Here is a 17,109-nt window from a genome sequence, read left to right as displayed (position 1 = left end):
CAATAGGTCAAAGTTTTTACGTCAATGAACAGGCTTCCATCATAATAACATGCAATACCACCTGTTTGGGATCTAAATTGAATGGAGAGTTACATATAAATAGAATATATATATATATTCTATGTAGAACATTATTCACCTGAGACAAAAAATGAAATGCCGCCTTCATTGCTAACAATTTTACTTCAAAACAATTTTTTTCCCTCCATATATTTCCAACAGCCTGCAGATAGCCTAATGAAAAGAAATGGAAAGCAGTGCCTAATTGAATTGGACAGTAATAAATGCATTAGCTGTATTTAGTTTTAACTTACTGTGGAGTTTGGTGTTTTTTTATTAAAGGAAAATGTTACCAGGATCTTTCGTTTCCAGGGAGTTAAGGAATGATTCAGCCGTGCAATTAAAGATCAGGAACTTACCATTCAAGCCGAGGGAGCGCCGCTGCTTTTCACTCCAGCTATCTAATGGGAATGCACTTAACAACAATTACCTCTGCGATGGAAAACCAGCAGAGCAGTGGTAAAGCTGCGGTCGGCTTAGAAAAATATGGTTTTCATTTTTTTCCCCAACAAGCAGTGGGAACATCTTTTTCAAAGCACGTTAGTATCTTTAGTTCCAGTGAAGCATGTCTCTGTTGCCTGCTTCTTCTTCTTTTTTTTAACTACATCCCATTTTAATCAGATAATCTTATTACGAAGCCGTTCTTTATACCGATGAAAGCTACGCAACAGTTTAGGTGAGTGGAGCAAGTTTATTAACAGTTTTATAAGTGAAGGATCAAATAGACAAACTCTTGTAACACTGCAACTGATCCTCTGATGAAAACTGTCTTTGCTGTTGTTCTGGGGTTTTTTTTGTTGCAGAGAAACGGCCAAGTTATGTATTTGTGTGTGAATGGTTTGGACCAATCAGCAACCTTGGCAGCCATAGGGGGGTGTGATTTAAAGGGAGACGCTGTTGGTTCACAATGGTGGCCCCTGTAGAGGTGAGCGCCGCCGCTGCTGGAGGGTGATGAAGAACGAGGGAAGAAGGAGAGTTGCATTTTGATATTCAGAGTGTTTAAACAAGTCAGAAACAGCTGCTAATAAGTAACGTATATTTCTCATTATATATGATCACAAAATGATAATAAGTCATGTTGGAAACTTACTATTTTGGTTGGTCCACCCTCACATGAAGGAAGCATTAGCTAGCAGGTGATGGACAGATTGTTCATCCAATCACCTGCCAAGTCCGCTCCTTTCCAAACAGTTTCTGTATTTCTTTTCCCGATGGTTCAGTTATAACTAAGTATCTATTTTAGTGCTGCATAATTAACAGTGTTGGTCTGCTGACCAGCTAACAATCAGCCTCAGTTCACTGTGGTAAGAGTCCAGCCATCCCGGCGTGAACCACCGGAAAACTGAGAACCACATCCAAGCTACACGGAGACGGTGAAAGTCTTATTGCACGCCGGGGGGTGGCCTGATTATCTTTGTGCTCAATAATCACCAATCTCCTGCATCAGCTGATCTTTATCAACTGGCCAGTCAAATAACAGTTCTTTTTGTGATGCAGTAAATTTCAATATTTGCAGTAGCAGAGTATCTGTTATTCATCTCTCTCAGTGTTTTTGTATGAGACGGAACTGTGTATTGTGTTTAATTGTGATTAGCAGGCAGCATGTTGGCCTCAAGAATATCAGCTATTGGCATCATTAATAGTCGGTATTGGCCCTCAAAAAACACAAATTTAACCCAACGAAGGATTGAAGACTGATATTGGCGAGTTCACCAGAGAATCAGCGTGAACCTGATCGCCAGACCAAATGTACATAAATATAAAATATACACACGACAAAATAGACTTGAGAATGCCAGCTTCCGTGAGAGCAGTAGAGAGACGAAGTTCTCCTGAACGACTTTCTACAACGACTCTGCAAACACTGATATCTGCATGCGCTCTCACACGCTCAAATCGGTCGGAGGCCGGCAGCAACAGCACTCGTCCTCCACTCTGCCATCAACATCATTGTCTAAGAGCTTCACCTGCGATCAGAGAGCATCAGTTGAAATACTTAACCAGCATTTGATTGGCTCTTCACTCCTGCTGGAGCTCCGTTAGCCTCCACAGCTCTTGACTGGGATAGTGATACTAAACTGTTGTACAGCAGAGCTCAGCGCTGAGGAGGAAAATGGCGCCAGGCAGACACGGAGACAGACAACCAACAACAGTGGTTCACGCATTACGCATGGGGAAATTTGAACAGGGTGGAATTTGCGTATTTGTATTAAGTTCATTCTAAACGCTTGAATCCAGTCATTATCATCCAAATGGGCTTGTAGTCATTTCTGCAGAACATTCATCTCTTACTTGACATTTCCAATTCTGACAAAAACACCAGTGATTCACTTGTGATTTGTAGCTGTGACGCTGCTGAATTTGTCGGCGTCTCTGCTGGGTGACAGATGAACAGGCGTAGTAGCTGATCGCGCCCACAGAGGTGGGAAGAGGATCGAGACTGATCCTCCACTAAATACACCACCAAATGAAAAACGCCTCAACAGGTGAGAAAATGCAGATCCATTAAAAAAAAATTTTTTTAAAAAAACCCCAACTAGCCTGCAAAGTGACATTTATATTTTGCTAAACTTGGATTTTTAGAATAAAAAATTCATTTATATCAGGGAAATGCCAATTAATTCATAATTTAGCCTTTAGGGAGGGACTCTTCATTTTTTATTTATTCAGTTTTTTTTATGTATTTCATAACTTATGTCTCTGCAAATCTATTTAACCATTTATTTACTTATGTATTTTTCTTTTTTACTAACTGCGGTCCTGTCTCACGGACACAGAGGTACCTTGGGTTTTTATGAGAATTTAAGTTGGCAACATTGTACTGCACTTTTAATAACGGGGTTATTAAATGGGCTGAATTTGCCAGGAAAGCTCTGAGTATAACTCATACCTGCCTGAGCTCCATAAAACTAAAGCCTGGAGTATTTCTGCTCAGACTCATGTTTATAGATGTGTTTATTTTATATACCAGCATTTATCAGTCATCTGCAAGGATTTATTTCCCAATTTTATTTTTATTTTTTGTTTATTTTATTTATTTATTTATTTTTGCAGATATGCAAACTCACAGCTCTAATGAGCTATTCAAATGAGTCCTGGCAGCTGCCTCTGCCTGTGTGATTAACCTAACCTCTCTGGGCAACTTCTTGGCTACCGTCACTCATCACTGCTGCCAAAAAAGTTCCCACAAACTTAAAGAGAAAAGTCTGCAGAGATCTAACACGGATTCCTGCGTGACGTGTAAACTCTACCGGTGCCATTAACGTCCTTTTTTTGTGTGTGTGTGCCTTACAATACGTCAACTTGATTATTTTCTCACGAAAATTTTGAGATCACGTCTGAAGAAAACATAAACGTGATTGTCTTTTGTATTTCAGCATCGTGCTTGTCAGCTCTGATGGACCCTTTGGGGTCCTCCTGTGTTTCCAAGAAACGTAACCATGGCAACAGGCTGTGTAGTAAGAGAGGCGAGAGACCATTTAGAAAGAGACAAACCACTTGTGGAATTCTGAGGAGAGAAATACATAACTCTAGAGATGGCGACCCTCCCCTCAGCCAACCAATCACGCGGTGAACCGAATCATACATAGGCAGTTGTGTCACGTCACTTTTAACTGTCGTGTAAGCAGGGACAAGCAGATGCAAGCAAATACTAATTAGCTGAACAAATCTTAAACAAACTGTGGCTACGTCAAAAAAACAACAACTAATTAACCACATTTCCAACAACTGGAGAACAGAGTGAATAAACGAGGCTACAAACCATAACCTGCAGAAGATGGTGACAGACACGGCAAAACTGGAGAGATTACACAAGGAATTAGTTGGATAAATTGTGACTGGTTGTAAACCCCAAACTTGTGCCTTGCTGCTTTCCAGAGACAAAGTTGTCCAGGAAAATCCAGAGAGCAGAAACACCATTCCCATCCTGCCCATTTAAACATCTCCATCCATCCATCCATCCATTTTCTACCGCTTATCCTGTTAGGGGTGGCGAGGGGTGGAGCCGATCCCAGCAGCCTTCAGGTGAGAGGCAGGGTTCCCCCTGGACGGGTCACCAGTCCATGGCAGGGCCAACACATAGAGACAGACAACCATTGGCTCTCCCAGCCACGCCTACGGCCAATTTAGAGTCTGGATTAACCTGGTCCCCTCTTGATGTCTTTGGACTGTGGAGGAAGCTGGAGTACCAGAGAGAACCCAGCAGGAGAACATGGAGACTCCACATTCGCATCTAAATATTTTGATGGAATCACGTTTACGTTTTCTGATGTGAGCTGTAATCCAGTTTATTTAGCAGCCGGGTTTTGTTACCCAAAAGTCATTTCCCTGAGACGTTACCAAGATGGCTGCCAAATGGTGTGACCTGCCTAGAGGGACTTTGGCGAGACCGTGTATTCATTCACAAACCAAAAAAAATAGAGTCCAGATGTTAAACAGAGGAAGATGAAGGAATAATCCCAGTCGTTGAATTACAGATGAAAGTGCTGTTTCTCAGGCGAGCCTCCAGATCCTGGTAATGGTCGCGGCTGTTTGTCATCACAGGTGAGATAGGAATACCAGACTATTAGGTGGTGAAGGTGACATGTTCGTACCCACAAACCACCTTTCTCAATTACATGAGTGCCATTACATTCATCTCTCAGTGAGCACATTCTGCACTTAACAATGAGGAAGGTCTGTCTCCTGTGGTAAGCACATGTACACGGTGTGAACCTCAGGAACGTACTGTATGTGTATTTATTAATTCTGGAGAGCCCCTGCTCCTTCCCACCAGGATTCATTATTTTCTGTTCTGAGCTCCTGCTGGTTATGTTAATATATCCTGAATTTCCATAACAAAATAGGCATCAAGGTAGGCAGGAAAATCACTTCAACACAGCGTGCAATTTACATGTGCCATTTCGCAACCAATCATTCAGAGATGAAGCGTGCGCGGCTCCGGTTAGGCTCCCGAGTCCTCTCTGCAAGCCAGTGCAGGGCTGTTGGAGGGTAAAATGACAAAATGTTGGGAGATGCGGCAGTGACCCTCTCTTTGTTGACTGCCATCCATAAAACCCTCGTCCTCATTAAACCGAGCAGCCCACGGTGCATTCTTTACAACTCATTAAAACGAAGTCGTCACTTGCGCTCATTGTGACAGGACCCCACAGAACGTATAGCAGTGTGAACGCCATTAATAAATATGATGCGTTGAGCATCACTGTCAGATTGCCTGAGCTTGGCGGTGAGGTGCTAACAATTCAAACGAGCTGATGGAGATTATTAAAATGACATGCAACTCACAAACACTTCCGACTGCAACATACACAGAGATTTTCTTCTTCACTGTTAATTGGCTCATTTATTTTCCTGTGCGGGGAGGGAGGGGAGGAAAAAAGCACATTAAACAAACTCGGCTAACAAAGTTTTGGTGCATGTCTGAGGTGAGCTGTCTGGATCGGAACAGACACTGGCGTTAATGGAGAGGGGCTCGACAGTCCATGCCGCCCGGCTCTCCTCTCTCCGGGCTAAACGCCTCCTGTCACAGCTGACAACTTCTGCAATTGATTAAGTCAGTCTTGCTGACAAGAAGACACAAGGTCACAATTATGATGAATGCTCTGTTGATTCTTTTGATTTTGTGTAGACTTAAGTGAAAAGACTTTAATTCGTTTTTTTTGCCTCGTGATAATTCGATTGTCCAGACAACGAGATTATAATAATAATTTTTTTTAAAAGAATTTAAATCACCTTGGAGAGATTAGTTGGATGAAGCTCAAACGTGTCACTGAACATTCTAACTTTTTCTGGGGGTGAAAATTCAATTTCTGGTGCTGAATCGGTTATTCATCTCGCCATTCCATTGTGAATCTATCAGCTCACCAATCTTTTAATGTAGCCTGTCAGATCGGCGCTTCAGTCCCTCTCACGTCTGGGCGCCTCAGTATCTTCCATCTCTCCAGCTCCTCCTGGCTCAATATTCTCAGCTCTAATATATCTGACCCATCCTTTCAGAAGGCAATTCAGAAGCTAACCACCATGTTCCGGACTTCTATCAGGCGCTGATAACGTGAGGTTTGACCATCTGTCAGCGCTGTGACTGCTGGCTATAAACTTCACGCTCTGTCTTTTTATTCATCTGTTTCTCTGAGGAGAGCTGCACCCAACGCCTCTCAGGCTGACTCAAGGGGGAAGAGAGAAATCAATTACTGCCTTTGCCTCTGCCTAAAACAAGCCGTGTCGGGGAGCATCTAGAGAAGGAGGACAAAAGGGGCCAGTGGCCCTTCAAACTTTCAAACCTCAGGAGACGGGGTGGAGCGCCTCCTGTCATGAGCGCTGACATGCAGCCATCACCGGCACAAAGACCCCCACCAGATACCTCAAAACAGGCAGCAGCTACTTTATGTGCAATCAGGCTTTCATCAGTGATTGATAACCACAAAGAGGAAAAACAAGGCAAAAACACTGACAGTAAAAAACAGAAAACCGCATTGATTTCTAACAATAAACAACAACTAATCTGTCTTTTCGACACAACCAAGCGTATGTGATAATTTAGCTGTTTATCTGGAGGATAGTGATTATCCATCACAACCGTGGCCTAGTTCTCTTTGCGGGAGCCAGATTTCAGCAGTAACCACATATAGAGAGTGAGAAGACCAGTCGTATTTGTCAAAATGCTTTTTTACATGAAACATTCCTCAGTGATTTGAATAACCGTACATCTCTGCAAGACCCTGAACTGGGGATGAGAGAGTTTTACTGAACTGAAGTCCTTTCGAAAGAGAAAAATAAAATTAATTGCCGGGCTGCGGAATCACTGATCTCCTTCACCGAAAGAATCATTCAAACTTACAAAATGACTTTGAGTTGTCGTGTTTGCTGGCAGGATATCACACCGCCACGAGCGATGATAAATGCACTGAATAAGAAGCAGCAGCATCAATTCAATAATACAAAAATCCATATTGATAAAGTGAATACTCTTATTTCACAGTTACTGGCGAGTCTCGATTGCTATAGACATTTTGAATGATACCAAAGTCATCCAGCAAATTTGTCTATGAAGCCAGAATATGCTTGGAGGAGTGATGATATGGTCCGGAAAAATGAATTCAGTGACACATTTCATTTTCTCCAGCCATTTGGACCACACCAGCTGGTGAGAACAGCATCTGGCAGCAAGGAGTTCATGTATACATCTGTGTGCCTCGGTATGAGCGCAGGCAGTAGCATGATGTACAGTACACGCATGGCATTTGCAGAGAGGAGACATGTCACAAATGGCTGCTTCCATCCACACGCCAGGGACAGTGTGCCCATCAGCTTGGCATGATTATGGGCGTGAGAGCGGCTCTGATTGTGGGACGCTGGAGCGTGAAGCCACTGGAGAGGAACAAGGCTCTGGAAGAATTGAGGGGAAGCCCAGCTGGCGGCTGCTTCTAATTGGGCTGAGCAGGTTTCCATGGCTGACCAGACCCATATGCAGTGCTGATCTAAAAAGAGAGAAGGCCACAAGCAAAGTAGCAGGGCAGGCCAGGCTGAGGAGGGGGGCCGGGTATGTGAGGCGGGCGGGTGAGGGGCTGGTCACACTCCAGCAGTCATAGCCTCTTTGTGACAGGGGGCAGAGAGAACCAGCTGTCGCCCTCTGACAGACACACACACACACACACACACACACACACACACACACACACACACTTGTCCATGTGTACAGATAACAGGCTCAGGGAACAAACAAAAACAGAAGCTACTTATGAGACAACTACTTAAATCAAGGCATACTGCTCTCACTGAGGGAGCTGGACTAAAAAACACAACATAAAAGACAGAAAGAGACCTGATGAGAGAAGCCAGGGGGTACAAGTGCACTGCATTCTTCCGCCCGGATATTTACTGCTGAGCGCTGGAAACAATTAGAAGTGATTAAAATGGAGGTGAATTGGCAAGGGGAGTGTGAATTCCCACCACCACCACCACCACCACCCTAGCTACCCCACACAATGCCTGTTAGAGGGGGTGTTAGTGCGTGTCGTGCTCGGGGAGCGAATCGATTCACTTCACACTCTGCAGCATTAATTAATGATCTGCTCTTGGTATTGGACAGTGACTGGCTGTCATGCTGTATTTTCTTTCCTAACTTCACTCCATCTTTACTGGCTCAACTCTCCAGAGTCCTCTCCTTTTTTATTTCACAAAGACAGAGCAGAACAACACGGATGCACTTAAACATAAACGCTGACACCGACAATAAAGGCACCAATAAGGATTATAGTATTGAAGCGGAATATAAGTTTGTATGGAACATAAATTATTGGAGCATCATTCATAGGCCTTTGTTTTTTATTTATTCATTCTCTTTACAACCAAGCAGATGTCTGGAGGGCAGACCACAACCCTGTTTATGAGAGGAGAAAGGTAGGAAGTCAAATGTGACTACTACCCATGGCTCACTGCTGCCCCCTAATGGCCTAATAATGGTATTCTGTGTGGAGCTGCTTTTTTAAGACACTCGCCAGAACAAAAATGATGGTTTTTTTTTTTTGTACATTCTCAGAGCCTGAGGTGGCGGTGCATATATGCCTCATTGCTGAAGAGCTTGGACTTACACATGTCATGGCCTGGTGTTTCCATCCTAGTGTCTCCATCCTGAAAACCTTCATTAATTACCCACGTCCAAACTTAAACATTTGTCCTAATTACATGTTTAATACCTGTATTACAAGATAGGCATGCCAACATGTCTGTGCACGCCGGCGGTTAGAGTGATGGGGGTGACTGCATGAGTCTCCAGGGGGCCGAGCGAGACAGTAAACGAAGCCATGAGAAAAATCAGATCACCTTGAATTTGCATAAACAGCCTTCAAATGGCTGCGCAGAGGGTATAAGTGTTCACCATCCAAGCCTGAAAAACTCCCAGCCGCGGATTAGTATGGGGTTCACCCAGGTCATTTAACACTAAAAGACAGTCTCCAGGGAGCCTATTCATGTTGGACAAATTGTTTTGCCTTAACAGCAGCTCTGTGCTGCACAGGGGTGTTGGAGGAGTTCTGAGGAGTAATTTGTCGCCTGTAGTGAGAGAAACTTTGCACCTTGTTCCTTTCCTTCAGAAAGCAGGGCCATATCAAAATATTAAATGGCGACAGGAGCAACATCAGCACCAATTACATGGAAATAGTCCCCGTCTGGGTTAAGGTCCCGAGGATAGGCGAGAGACCCAGGAAGTAACTCGGGAGTGCTCTGTCTCCTTATTTATGCTTTAAGTAGATCCGACATCTCTGAACACACTAACTGGAGACGGAAATATGGAAATATGAAAAATTGAACATCAAGTTATAAAAGGAATCTGAAGATTACCCAAGAATTCAGTGTGTGACCTGGAGAAAATGATGTGATTGGATGTGAGTCTGACTTTGTGACAGTGAAGAGGAGAGCAGGGACGGACAAACATACTCCATCCTTCAAATGGGATCCAGAGGATATTTATGCTGTTCTACATGCTGCTGAAAACATCTGAGGTGGCAAAGACAGGCTGGGCACACAGATACGGCTGTCCCACTTCACAAGACTCCTCTCGGTTTTCAAAGAACACGGCAACTTTTGTGAAAGTGAGTTTGTTTGCCATCTTCCCCAGAGCCAAGCAGGATACCCTTCTCTGTTTATGCAGTAGGGATCTGATGGCTAGTTAGCTTAGCACGAAGAACACTTGTGGATAGGATCTTGGTTTGTCCAGAAGTAATCTCTCTTACAAAATTAGTCATGTTTATTAGCATGTTAGCCTGTAGCATGTTTGGTTTTGTTGGCTGAAGTTACACTGATGCTTTGGGGTGCTGCATCAAATCACTGCGCCAAGTCAGTAAAGTAGTTCCGGCTATGTGTCAGATTCAAAAATTACCATCTCTCATAATTTTAAACTGTTATTTCAAACAACCCCAATGCAGGCAAAGACCATTTTGGAGACAAGTGATGACTTTTGACGGACACTTGCTAACATTTCCCACCCACGACCATTCATTATGCTAAGCTAACTTGCAGCCAGATGGTTTCTGTGGTTCTCAGCTCCCCAAATGCAGCACAGAGGGGAGAAAGGCATCTATATTCTTGCCTGACAAATAAGCGTTTTTTTCCCCCAAATGTTGGCGTGTTCCTTTATTGTGCATCCCAGAAGGCTTCCACAGCATGTTTGCCTCACTCACATCAAGTGAGACAGCACCACTCCTGATCGAAAGCTGTGATTATTATCCCTGCAGAAAGCAATTGGAAGAAAATGCATCCCAAACTGAATACAGTAAGGATGTAAAATAGATTTGTTGCCAACTAATTATGCATTTCCCATGCAATTTATAACACAGCAATGCCTCCAGTAACACTTAACTTCTGGAGTTTGATTAATGGCACCATGCTGGAAGCTGCAAGTCTAGAAATAGGAGGTGTGGAGAAGGAGCTCACATCGCCAGCATCAGCAGTCTGAACCTGCTCCTTCTGCCACTTCTCTCACCCGCTTCCCATAAAAGTAAAATGTACCTGGTTTAGAAAACAGCCTTGTCCTGTTTGTAGAGAGCTTGTCATAAATATGGTGTTCGTCAGGCCACAGAGGAGAAAGATTTGGTGATATCATCTGCTGACAGCATCCACACTGGGGGCTGATTTGTTGGCCTGCAAGCTTATAACTGTTTCTTAAAGCTTCACCAAGTTAGTTGTTATTTTCTTTTGTTTTCTTTTGTTTTTTTGTTCTAATGCACCACGATAAACCAGCGGAGCTTTGAAACGGTTGTCGATCAATCACTTAATGAATGATTACTTCAGGTTCTGAGATCGCAGGCTTCCATAATTCACTCTTGCTTCGATGCTGGTAAAATAATGAAATAAATTTTTTTTTAAATCCAATTCACCTGCTCAGAGGAATGCGCTACAGACCGGTCAGCTTCACAAGGCAGCGTGTCAAGTTCAGTGACAAATCGCTATCGTTACAATGTATTGCATTTGTGATATATTACCTCTATTTCTGCTGAATCTCTAATTAAATGGCTTTTATTGTATCTGCATTGTGAATATATGGCTTTATTATTTGTTTCAATTAAGGGCGACCACAATCCGTGGCAGAGATTCATCAGTGCTGTTGATGGTTGATGAACCTCATTGATTTTTCGACATAAAACTTTTTCTCTCGTTTTTCTCATGGCACAACTTCTACAGGAACAGATACATTCCTGTGCTCCTTGCTAGAATGGAGGCTGCATGATAAAGTGTGAAATGGCTGCACGGTGGTGCAGTGGTCAGCACTGTGGCCTCACAGCAAGAAGGTGCCCGGTTTGAGTCCCGGCTTGGGCACAGGGTCTTTCTGTGTGGAGTCTCCATGTTCTCCCTGTGCCTGCGTGGGTTCTCTCTGGTACTCCGGCTTCCTCCCACAGTCCAAAGACATGCAATTTGGGGACGAGGCTGATTGATTCTCTAAATTGACCGTAGGTATGAACATGAGTGTGAATGGTTGTTTGTCTCTATGTTGGCCCTGCGATGGACTGGTGACCTGTCCAGGGTGAACTGGAGGGGGCTGGAGCCTATCCCAGCATCAACGGGCGAGAGGCGGGGTACACCTTGGACAGGTCGCCAGTCCATCGCAGGGCCAACATACAGACATTAACACTCACATTCACACCTACGGTCAATTTAGAGAATCAATCAGCCTCGTCCCCTCTTGATGTCTTTGGACGGTGGGAGGAAGCCGGAGTACCAGAGAGAACCCACGCAGGCACAGGGAGAACATGGAGACTCACACAGAAAGATCCTGCGCCCGAGCAGGGACTTGAACCTGGAACCTTCTTGCTGTGAGGCCACAGTGCTGACCACTGCACCAGCGTGCAGCCCCCACATAATACTTGATATAGGAAAATATTTGTGCATCTCCATTTTCCTTGCTCACAATTATTGTCATTGTACAATCTGTATGTGGTTCACTTTAAATTTGACAATGTTGAATCGCTCTGGCACAAAATGAAATGAAAAATCAGCAATAAATTTGATAACATATGAGACCTTCAGTTTCTTGATGTTCATTTTGAATTTGAGAGCCGAGCCAGGAAGGCTCAACTAAGCGTTTGGTGACAGACCTCCTTTTCCAGCATGCAGCAGCTATGGTGCGTTGACTATAGTGAGCACGCTCAGTATTCACCTCGTCAAATTCATGCTTCCACCCACAGATATAATGGAGCCCCTGGGAATTGAAGAAGGGATCGAAAAGTAGGTATCCTGACGGGGAGTTGACTAATCTGGTTCATTAACTGACTCGAGCCCAGATTGTTAGACATTGTGATGATGGTTGTGTCGTTTGTTTGGTGAAGCCCAGTTCAGACGCAGCTGTGACCAAACCACATTCTAAACGAGCTCTGCTGACACAAGGGGCATGTAGAGGTAACAAGGCATCTGACTTGCACCTACACTCGTTCCACGTTTTAGACACAATGAGCCGAAAATTCGCCTGGAGATCCAGCAATAACAATCAGAAAACTGAGGCACGAAATGATTTCAGCACAGAATCGTGGTATTATCCTGATAATCCAATTCAATTTGGTGAACCAACATCTTGTATTCTCATTCGTAGCCTTGTTATACAGTTTGTAGACGGAGGATCATGTGGAGTCTCACTCTTCTCTCAGTGAGAACTGGCTTCTCTAAGGCACTTCAGGGCCCTGCCAGCAACTCAGGAATGAACCGAGGTGCAAGTTGAGCTTCCCAGGTGTCACTGCCATGACTTCCTATTGGAATGTTGAGTTTTAATTCACTTTTGTAAAAGTTGCAAGTGTTGGCATTCTAAGTCAAGAAAATTAGCAACTTCGATGTGTTCCCACCCATGGCCAACAGTTTGACAACTTGCCAAAAGAAATTAACGCTTCTTGCCTGCACCAAACCTTTTAAGACTGAAACTGATCATAAATGAGATGCTTAAAGTGGTGCTACGGAGGACGTAGATATGACCGAAGAACTGAAGTTCTCTGGGGCCTACACTGACCACAAAACAAAGTCAGTTTCCACTAAAAAAAATAAAAATAAAATAAAGGTTGAATAATGCTGCAGTTTTACAAGTATTTGTGCTTAAACCCCATCCCTGGATCGTTTTGATCTGATATGACTGGCAACACATGTAAAACCCACAAAATTAAAGTATCGATTAGGTCAACAAAAGCTACACAAAGCAGGTCAATTCGCTACGTTTGTGTCACAGAACTTCTGTGAATTTCAGTCCACTTCCTTCTTGTTTGCCACCTCAACAGTCAAGGCACAAAACACAGCGTTGTTGTTGTTGTTTTTTTTAACTGCGAATAAATATCTTTGACTTGTTTATGACAAAACTGAGTTTCCTGGACTGTTAGTGCTGGCAGGGAGGCAGCCACTTCTGGAAGTGCAGCGTATAGTTACAATCAACAGATGGTGAGCACCCCCCCAGGGTAACAGTAAAATTGAGCTTGTGAAATCTGTCACAATCCATGGTGGTAAATGTCTCACAGTTCCTGCAAATGCTAATGAAGCTCATGTGAGGTCCAGAGCCGAGCAGGGGCGTGCAGGGAGAAATGGAGTCCAATTTAAAAATGACACTGTGTGACAATCCCATCCTTCTAGAGGGCAGAGATTTTTTTTTTCCTGGCCTATGGACAGACATTCACAAAGCAGTGTGGCTCAAAGATGCCAGTGACATTCAGGTCTCCATTGTGTCTGTCTCCTTTGAGAGTCGCCCACCAACACGTTCCACAGGAGGCTTGGATAAAACCTGTCATTGCTGGCAAACACTTGCTCGCGTGACATAGAAGTATAGAGATTAAGTTAATTACACTGCTGCTTTTGACTGAAGTGAAAACAACAGTGTGGCAGATACTCTACGTTTTATAAGAGACAAGAATCAACTATAACTGAACTTGAATCCTGCCCTTGACATCAAACTGGGACTTTTGTTTTATCCACATATCAACATTACAGCACCAGTGTTTCAGTCACAAGCTCAAAGTTTCAGCTCTGCCTGTATTATTTTGAATAGGATATAAACATCATAGGGCGGCACCAGTGGTGCAGTGGTCAGAACTGTCGCCTCACAGCAAGAAGGGTCCAGGTTTGAGCCCCGGCTGGAGCACGGGGTCTTTCTGGGTGAGTCTCCATGTTCTCCCTGTTCCTGCTGGGTTCTCTCTGGTACTCCAGCTTCCTCCCACAGTCCAAAGACATCAAGAGGGACCAGGTTAATCTAGACTCTAAATTGACCGTAGGCGTGGCTGTGAGTGTGAATGGTTGTCTGTCTATATGTGTTGGCCCTGCGATGGACTGGTGACCTGTCCAGGGGGAAGGCTGCTGGGATAGGCTCCACCCCCACATCCCTAAGAGGATAATGTTAGGTCATATGGGCTCTTCTTTGTCTTTTAGCCGTCTGAATCACCTCAAATCACGAGACAAACCTCATCCTGGAGGCTACGGTAAATCAAAGCCCCAGTAATCTATCAGACATATTTGGCTGTACTTTTGTAAGAAGTCACAAATCAATGGGCTGAAGCTCACTTGAGCTGGAAGTGGTGATGCGTTCAGATGAGCACAGCAGCAGCATAATCCAGTAACATCCTGCAGATTAGATACTCATCTAATGTGTTGCAAACTTTACAGGACAACAATTACCTGAAGAGCTCGTATGTCTGACAGTTGAGAAGGACACAACGTTCACTTCTGACTCTGCACATGCGGCGCTACATATATCACCACTGTCACTGGAAATATGGCGAATATAGCAGCTGCGTGAGAGAAGAGCTGTGCTATGTTACAGCACGAAAGGAAAAACACACAGGGCAGCACTAAAACATTGCAAACAAAAATAGGGTTACGAACAGAGGGTGATTTGTTGGAGTGGCAGGCGTTATTCCTGTTTAGTAATTTGAACAGCATCCATTGTACAAGTGCAGACATTACACCCAGTAATCATGGCACCCATTTCAACAACTGGTGCAACATACAAGCTCAAATCACTTTGATATAAAATCAAATTTATTCTAATGCAGTAAAACAAACTCCACCAGAAACCCGGCTGACTTTTATTCTCTCTCTCTCTCTCTCTCTCTGCTACCAGTGAGCCACAACGGCCGCTGGCACAGCAGCGACGCTCCTATTTGTACAAATGCTTTTCATTTTTTTTTATGTATTTGATTCAAGACTCAAAATCCAATCCAAAAAAAACCCAACTTTGCAGGTAGTTAAAATGAAAATGTTGTCTGACTTCAATGTCCACTGAGTACTCATGGAACAATGTTGTAACAATGGAGCCATAACAACTCAGGATTCATGTAATAATGTAGTAATACTGTAGCACTGACCCCTGAGGCCACTGTTTGACAGGCAGCTGTCAATCAAAGCAGAATAGCTATTACAGTATTTGGAGGCGAAATGTTCAATAAATCTTTTATTAAGACATCACTTGTGCTAATGCTGTCTTTTTATCATGTGCGTATGTGCCCAGATTCAGTTCTACAAGTTCTATAAAACTGAAAGTACTTTATGCATTACTATTCCTGTATTTTGTGGTCATACGGGGACCGAAAAACATGTTTCTAACAACCTGATGCAAATGATCAGAGCAGTGTGATGTTGATGCGGTGAACATGCTAACAGACAAGAACATTGGTGCTAAACAACCAGCAGATAGGAGCCAAATGAGCATTTTAATGAGTCGCCCATTTATCTCCCGGTTGGCAGTTCCATGCCTAGTTTGTCTTATACTTGTGTGTCCTTGAGAGAGACACTGAACACCAAGTTGATGGGTAAGTCAGCAGCCTTGCAAGAGTGTGTGTGTGTGTGTGTGTGTATGTCTGTGTGTGTGTGTGTGTGTGTAAATGAGAGGCGATATCGTAAAGCACTTTGTGTGCCGTGATGGTAGAAAAGTGCTATGTAAATGCAGTCATTTACCATTTCACCTAATGAATGTGTGATCTAATGAAAGTGCAATGTCCCCCTCTTCTTTTAATTCTGTTTCCGTCCTCCCCAACTGAGGGAAATATCTGGCTCTGTAGCTGCTAAATGCCCCATGGCGTTCTCCAATTAGCAGCAAACTTTGTCTGCCGTTGGGTGCTGAGTTTGTAATATGAAGCTGCCTACTGTTTCTGAGAATAAGCCGAGTGAGGAGAATGAACCAGTCAAGATGCGGGACTGGAAACAGACTCCAGATGCTGAGCAGTAGACAACTGTGATCGGCCTGTTTTGCAGCATGTTGTTTCATTGATTCTTGACGGAAAATTCCAGGTTGTATTTCCACTTTTTTTTTTTCTTTTTTCCAGACTTATTTAGCAAGAAGTTTGTATTTGGCAAGTGCAAAGTGGCTGGAGATAATTTCTTCGGGACGTTTGTCGGCGTCAAAGTACATCCACTGAGAGTTTGTGAATTTCCAGACTTTAGCAAAGCAATGACGCTCTTCATGTAAAGTACATTGAAGAAATCAAAATAAATATCATTTCATTATAAAACGATGAGGATCAAATTGGTTGTGGATTGCTCTTCCACACCACAGAAGAAAAAAGTGAACCCTGACATTTCTGCGGCAACTACAGGCGGGTACAACGATGAAGACTGACACAGAAAGATTTAGCCAATCAACAGCTAAGCGATACGGGAGCTGACGAGGTCACGTTCACATGCCTCCAGCAGAGGAGGTAAACAAATTATCCTGTTACGTGCTGTCATGACAGGGAGCATTAGGGCCGGAGAACCCAGTGGGAAATCACGCAGTAATGATTAGAGATCCTGGCCTACGCTGTGAGAGAGTGGGCACTTCCCCTTAACCAGTCTGTGTCCGATGAGAGCTCGTGTCCATTTCAGGCTAAAAACAGTCGGTGAAGCCAACTTGTGAAGGTAGAAATGCAGTTTTATTCTGAGCAAAAAGAAAAAAAAAAATCTAAACTTTGATTCCCAACCTCTTACTGGGTCTGAGCTGCAAAGCCGTGTTCATGCTTATTCTCATTATGTCCCTCACTCATCGTTGTCCTCTGGCTGAGCGTCCACGCCGGTGCGTGGGGGACATGCGTGGAACATGGCACACTGAAGCAACTCTCA

The sequence above is a fragment of the Aulostomus chinensis genome, chromosome 16 (genome assembly GCF_037954235.1).
Source record: "Aulostomus chinensis isolate RoL2024-O1b breed Wild chromosome 16, RoL_Achi_v1.0, whole genome shotgun sequence".
NCBI classification, from domain to species: domain Eukaryota; kingdom Metazoa; phylum Chordata; class Actinopteri; order Syngnathiformes; family Aulostomidae; genus Aulostomus; species Aulostomus chinensis.
Note: the sequence above shows the minus strand (reverse complement) of the source record.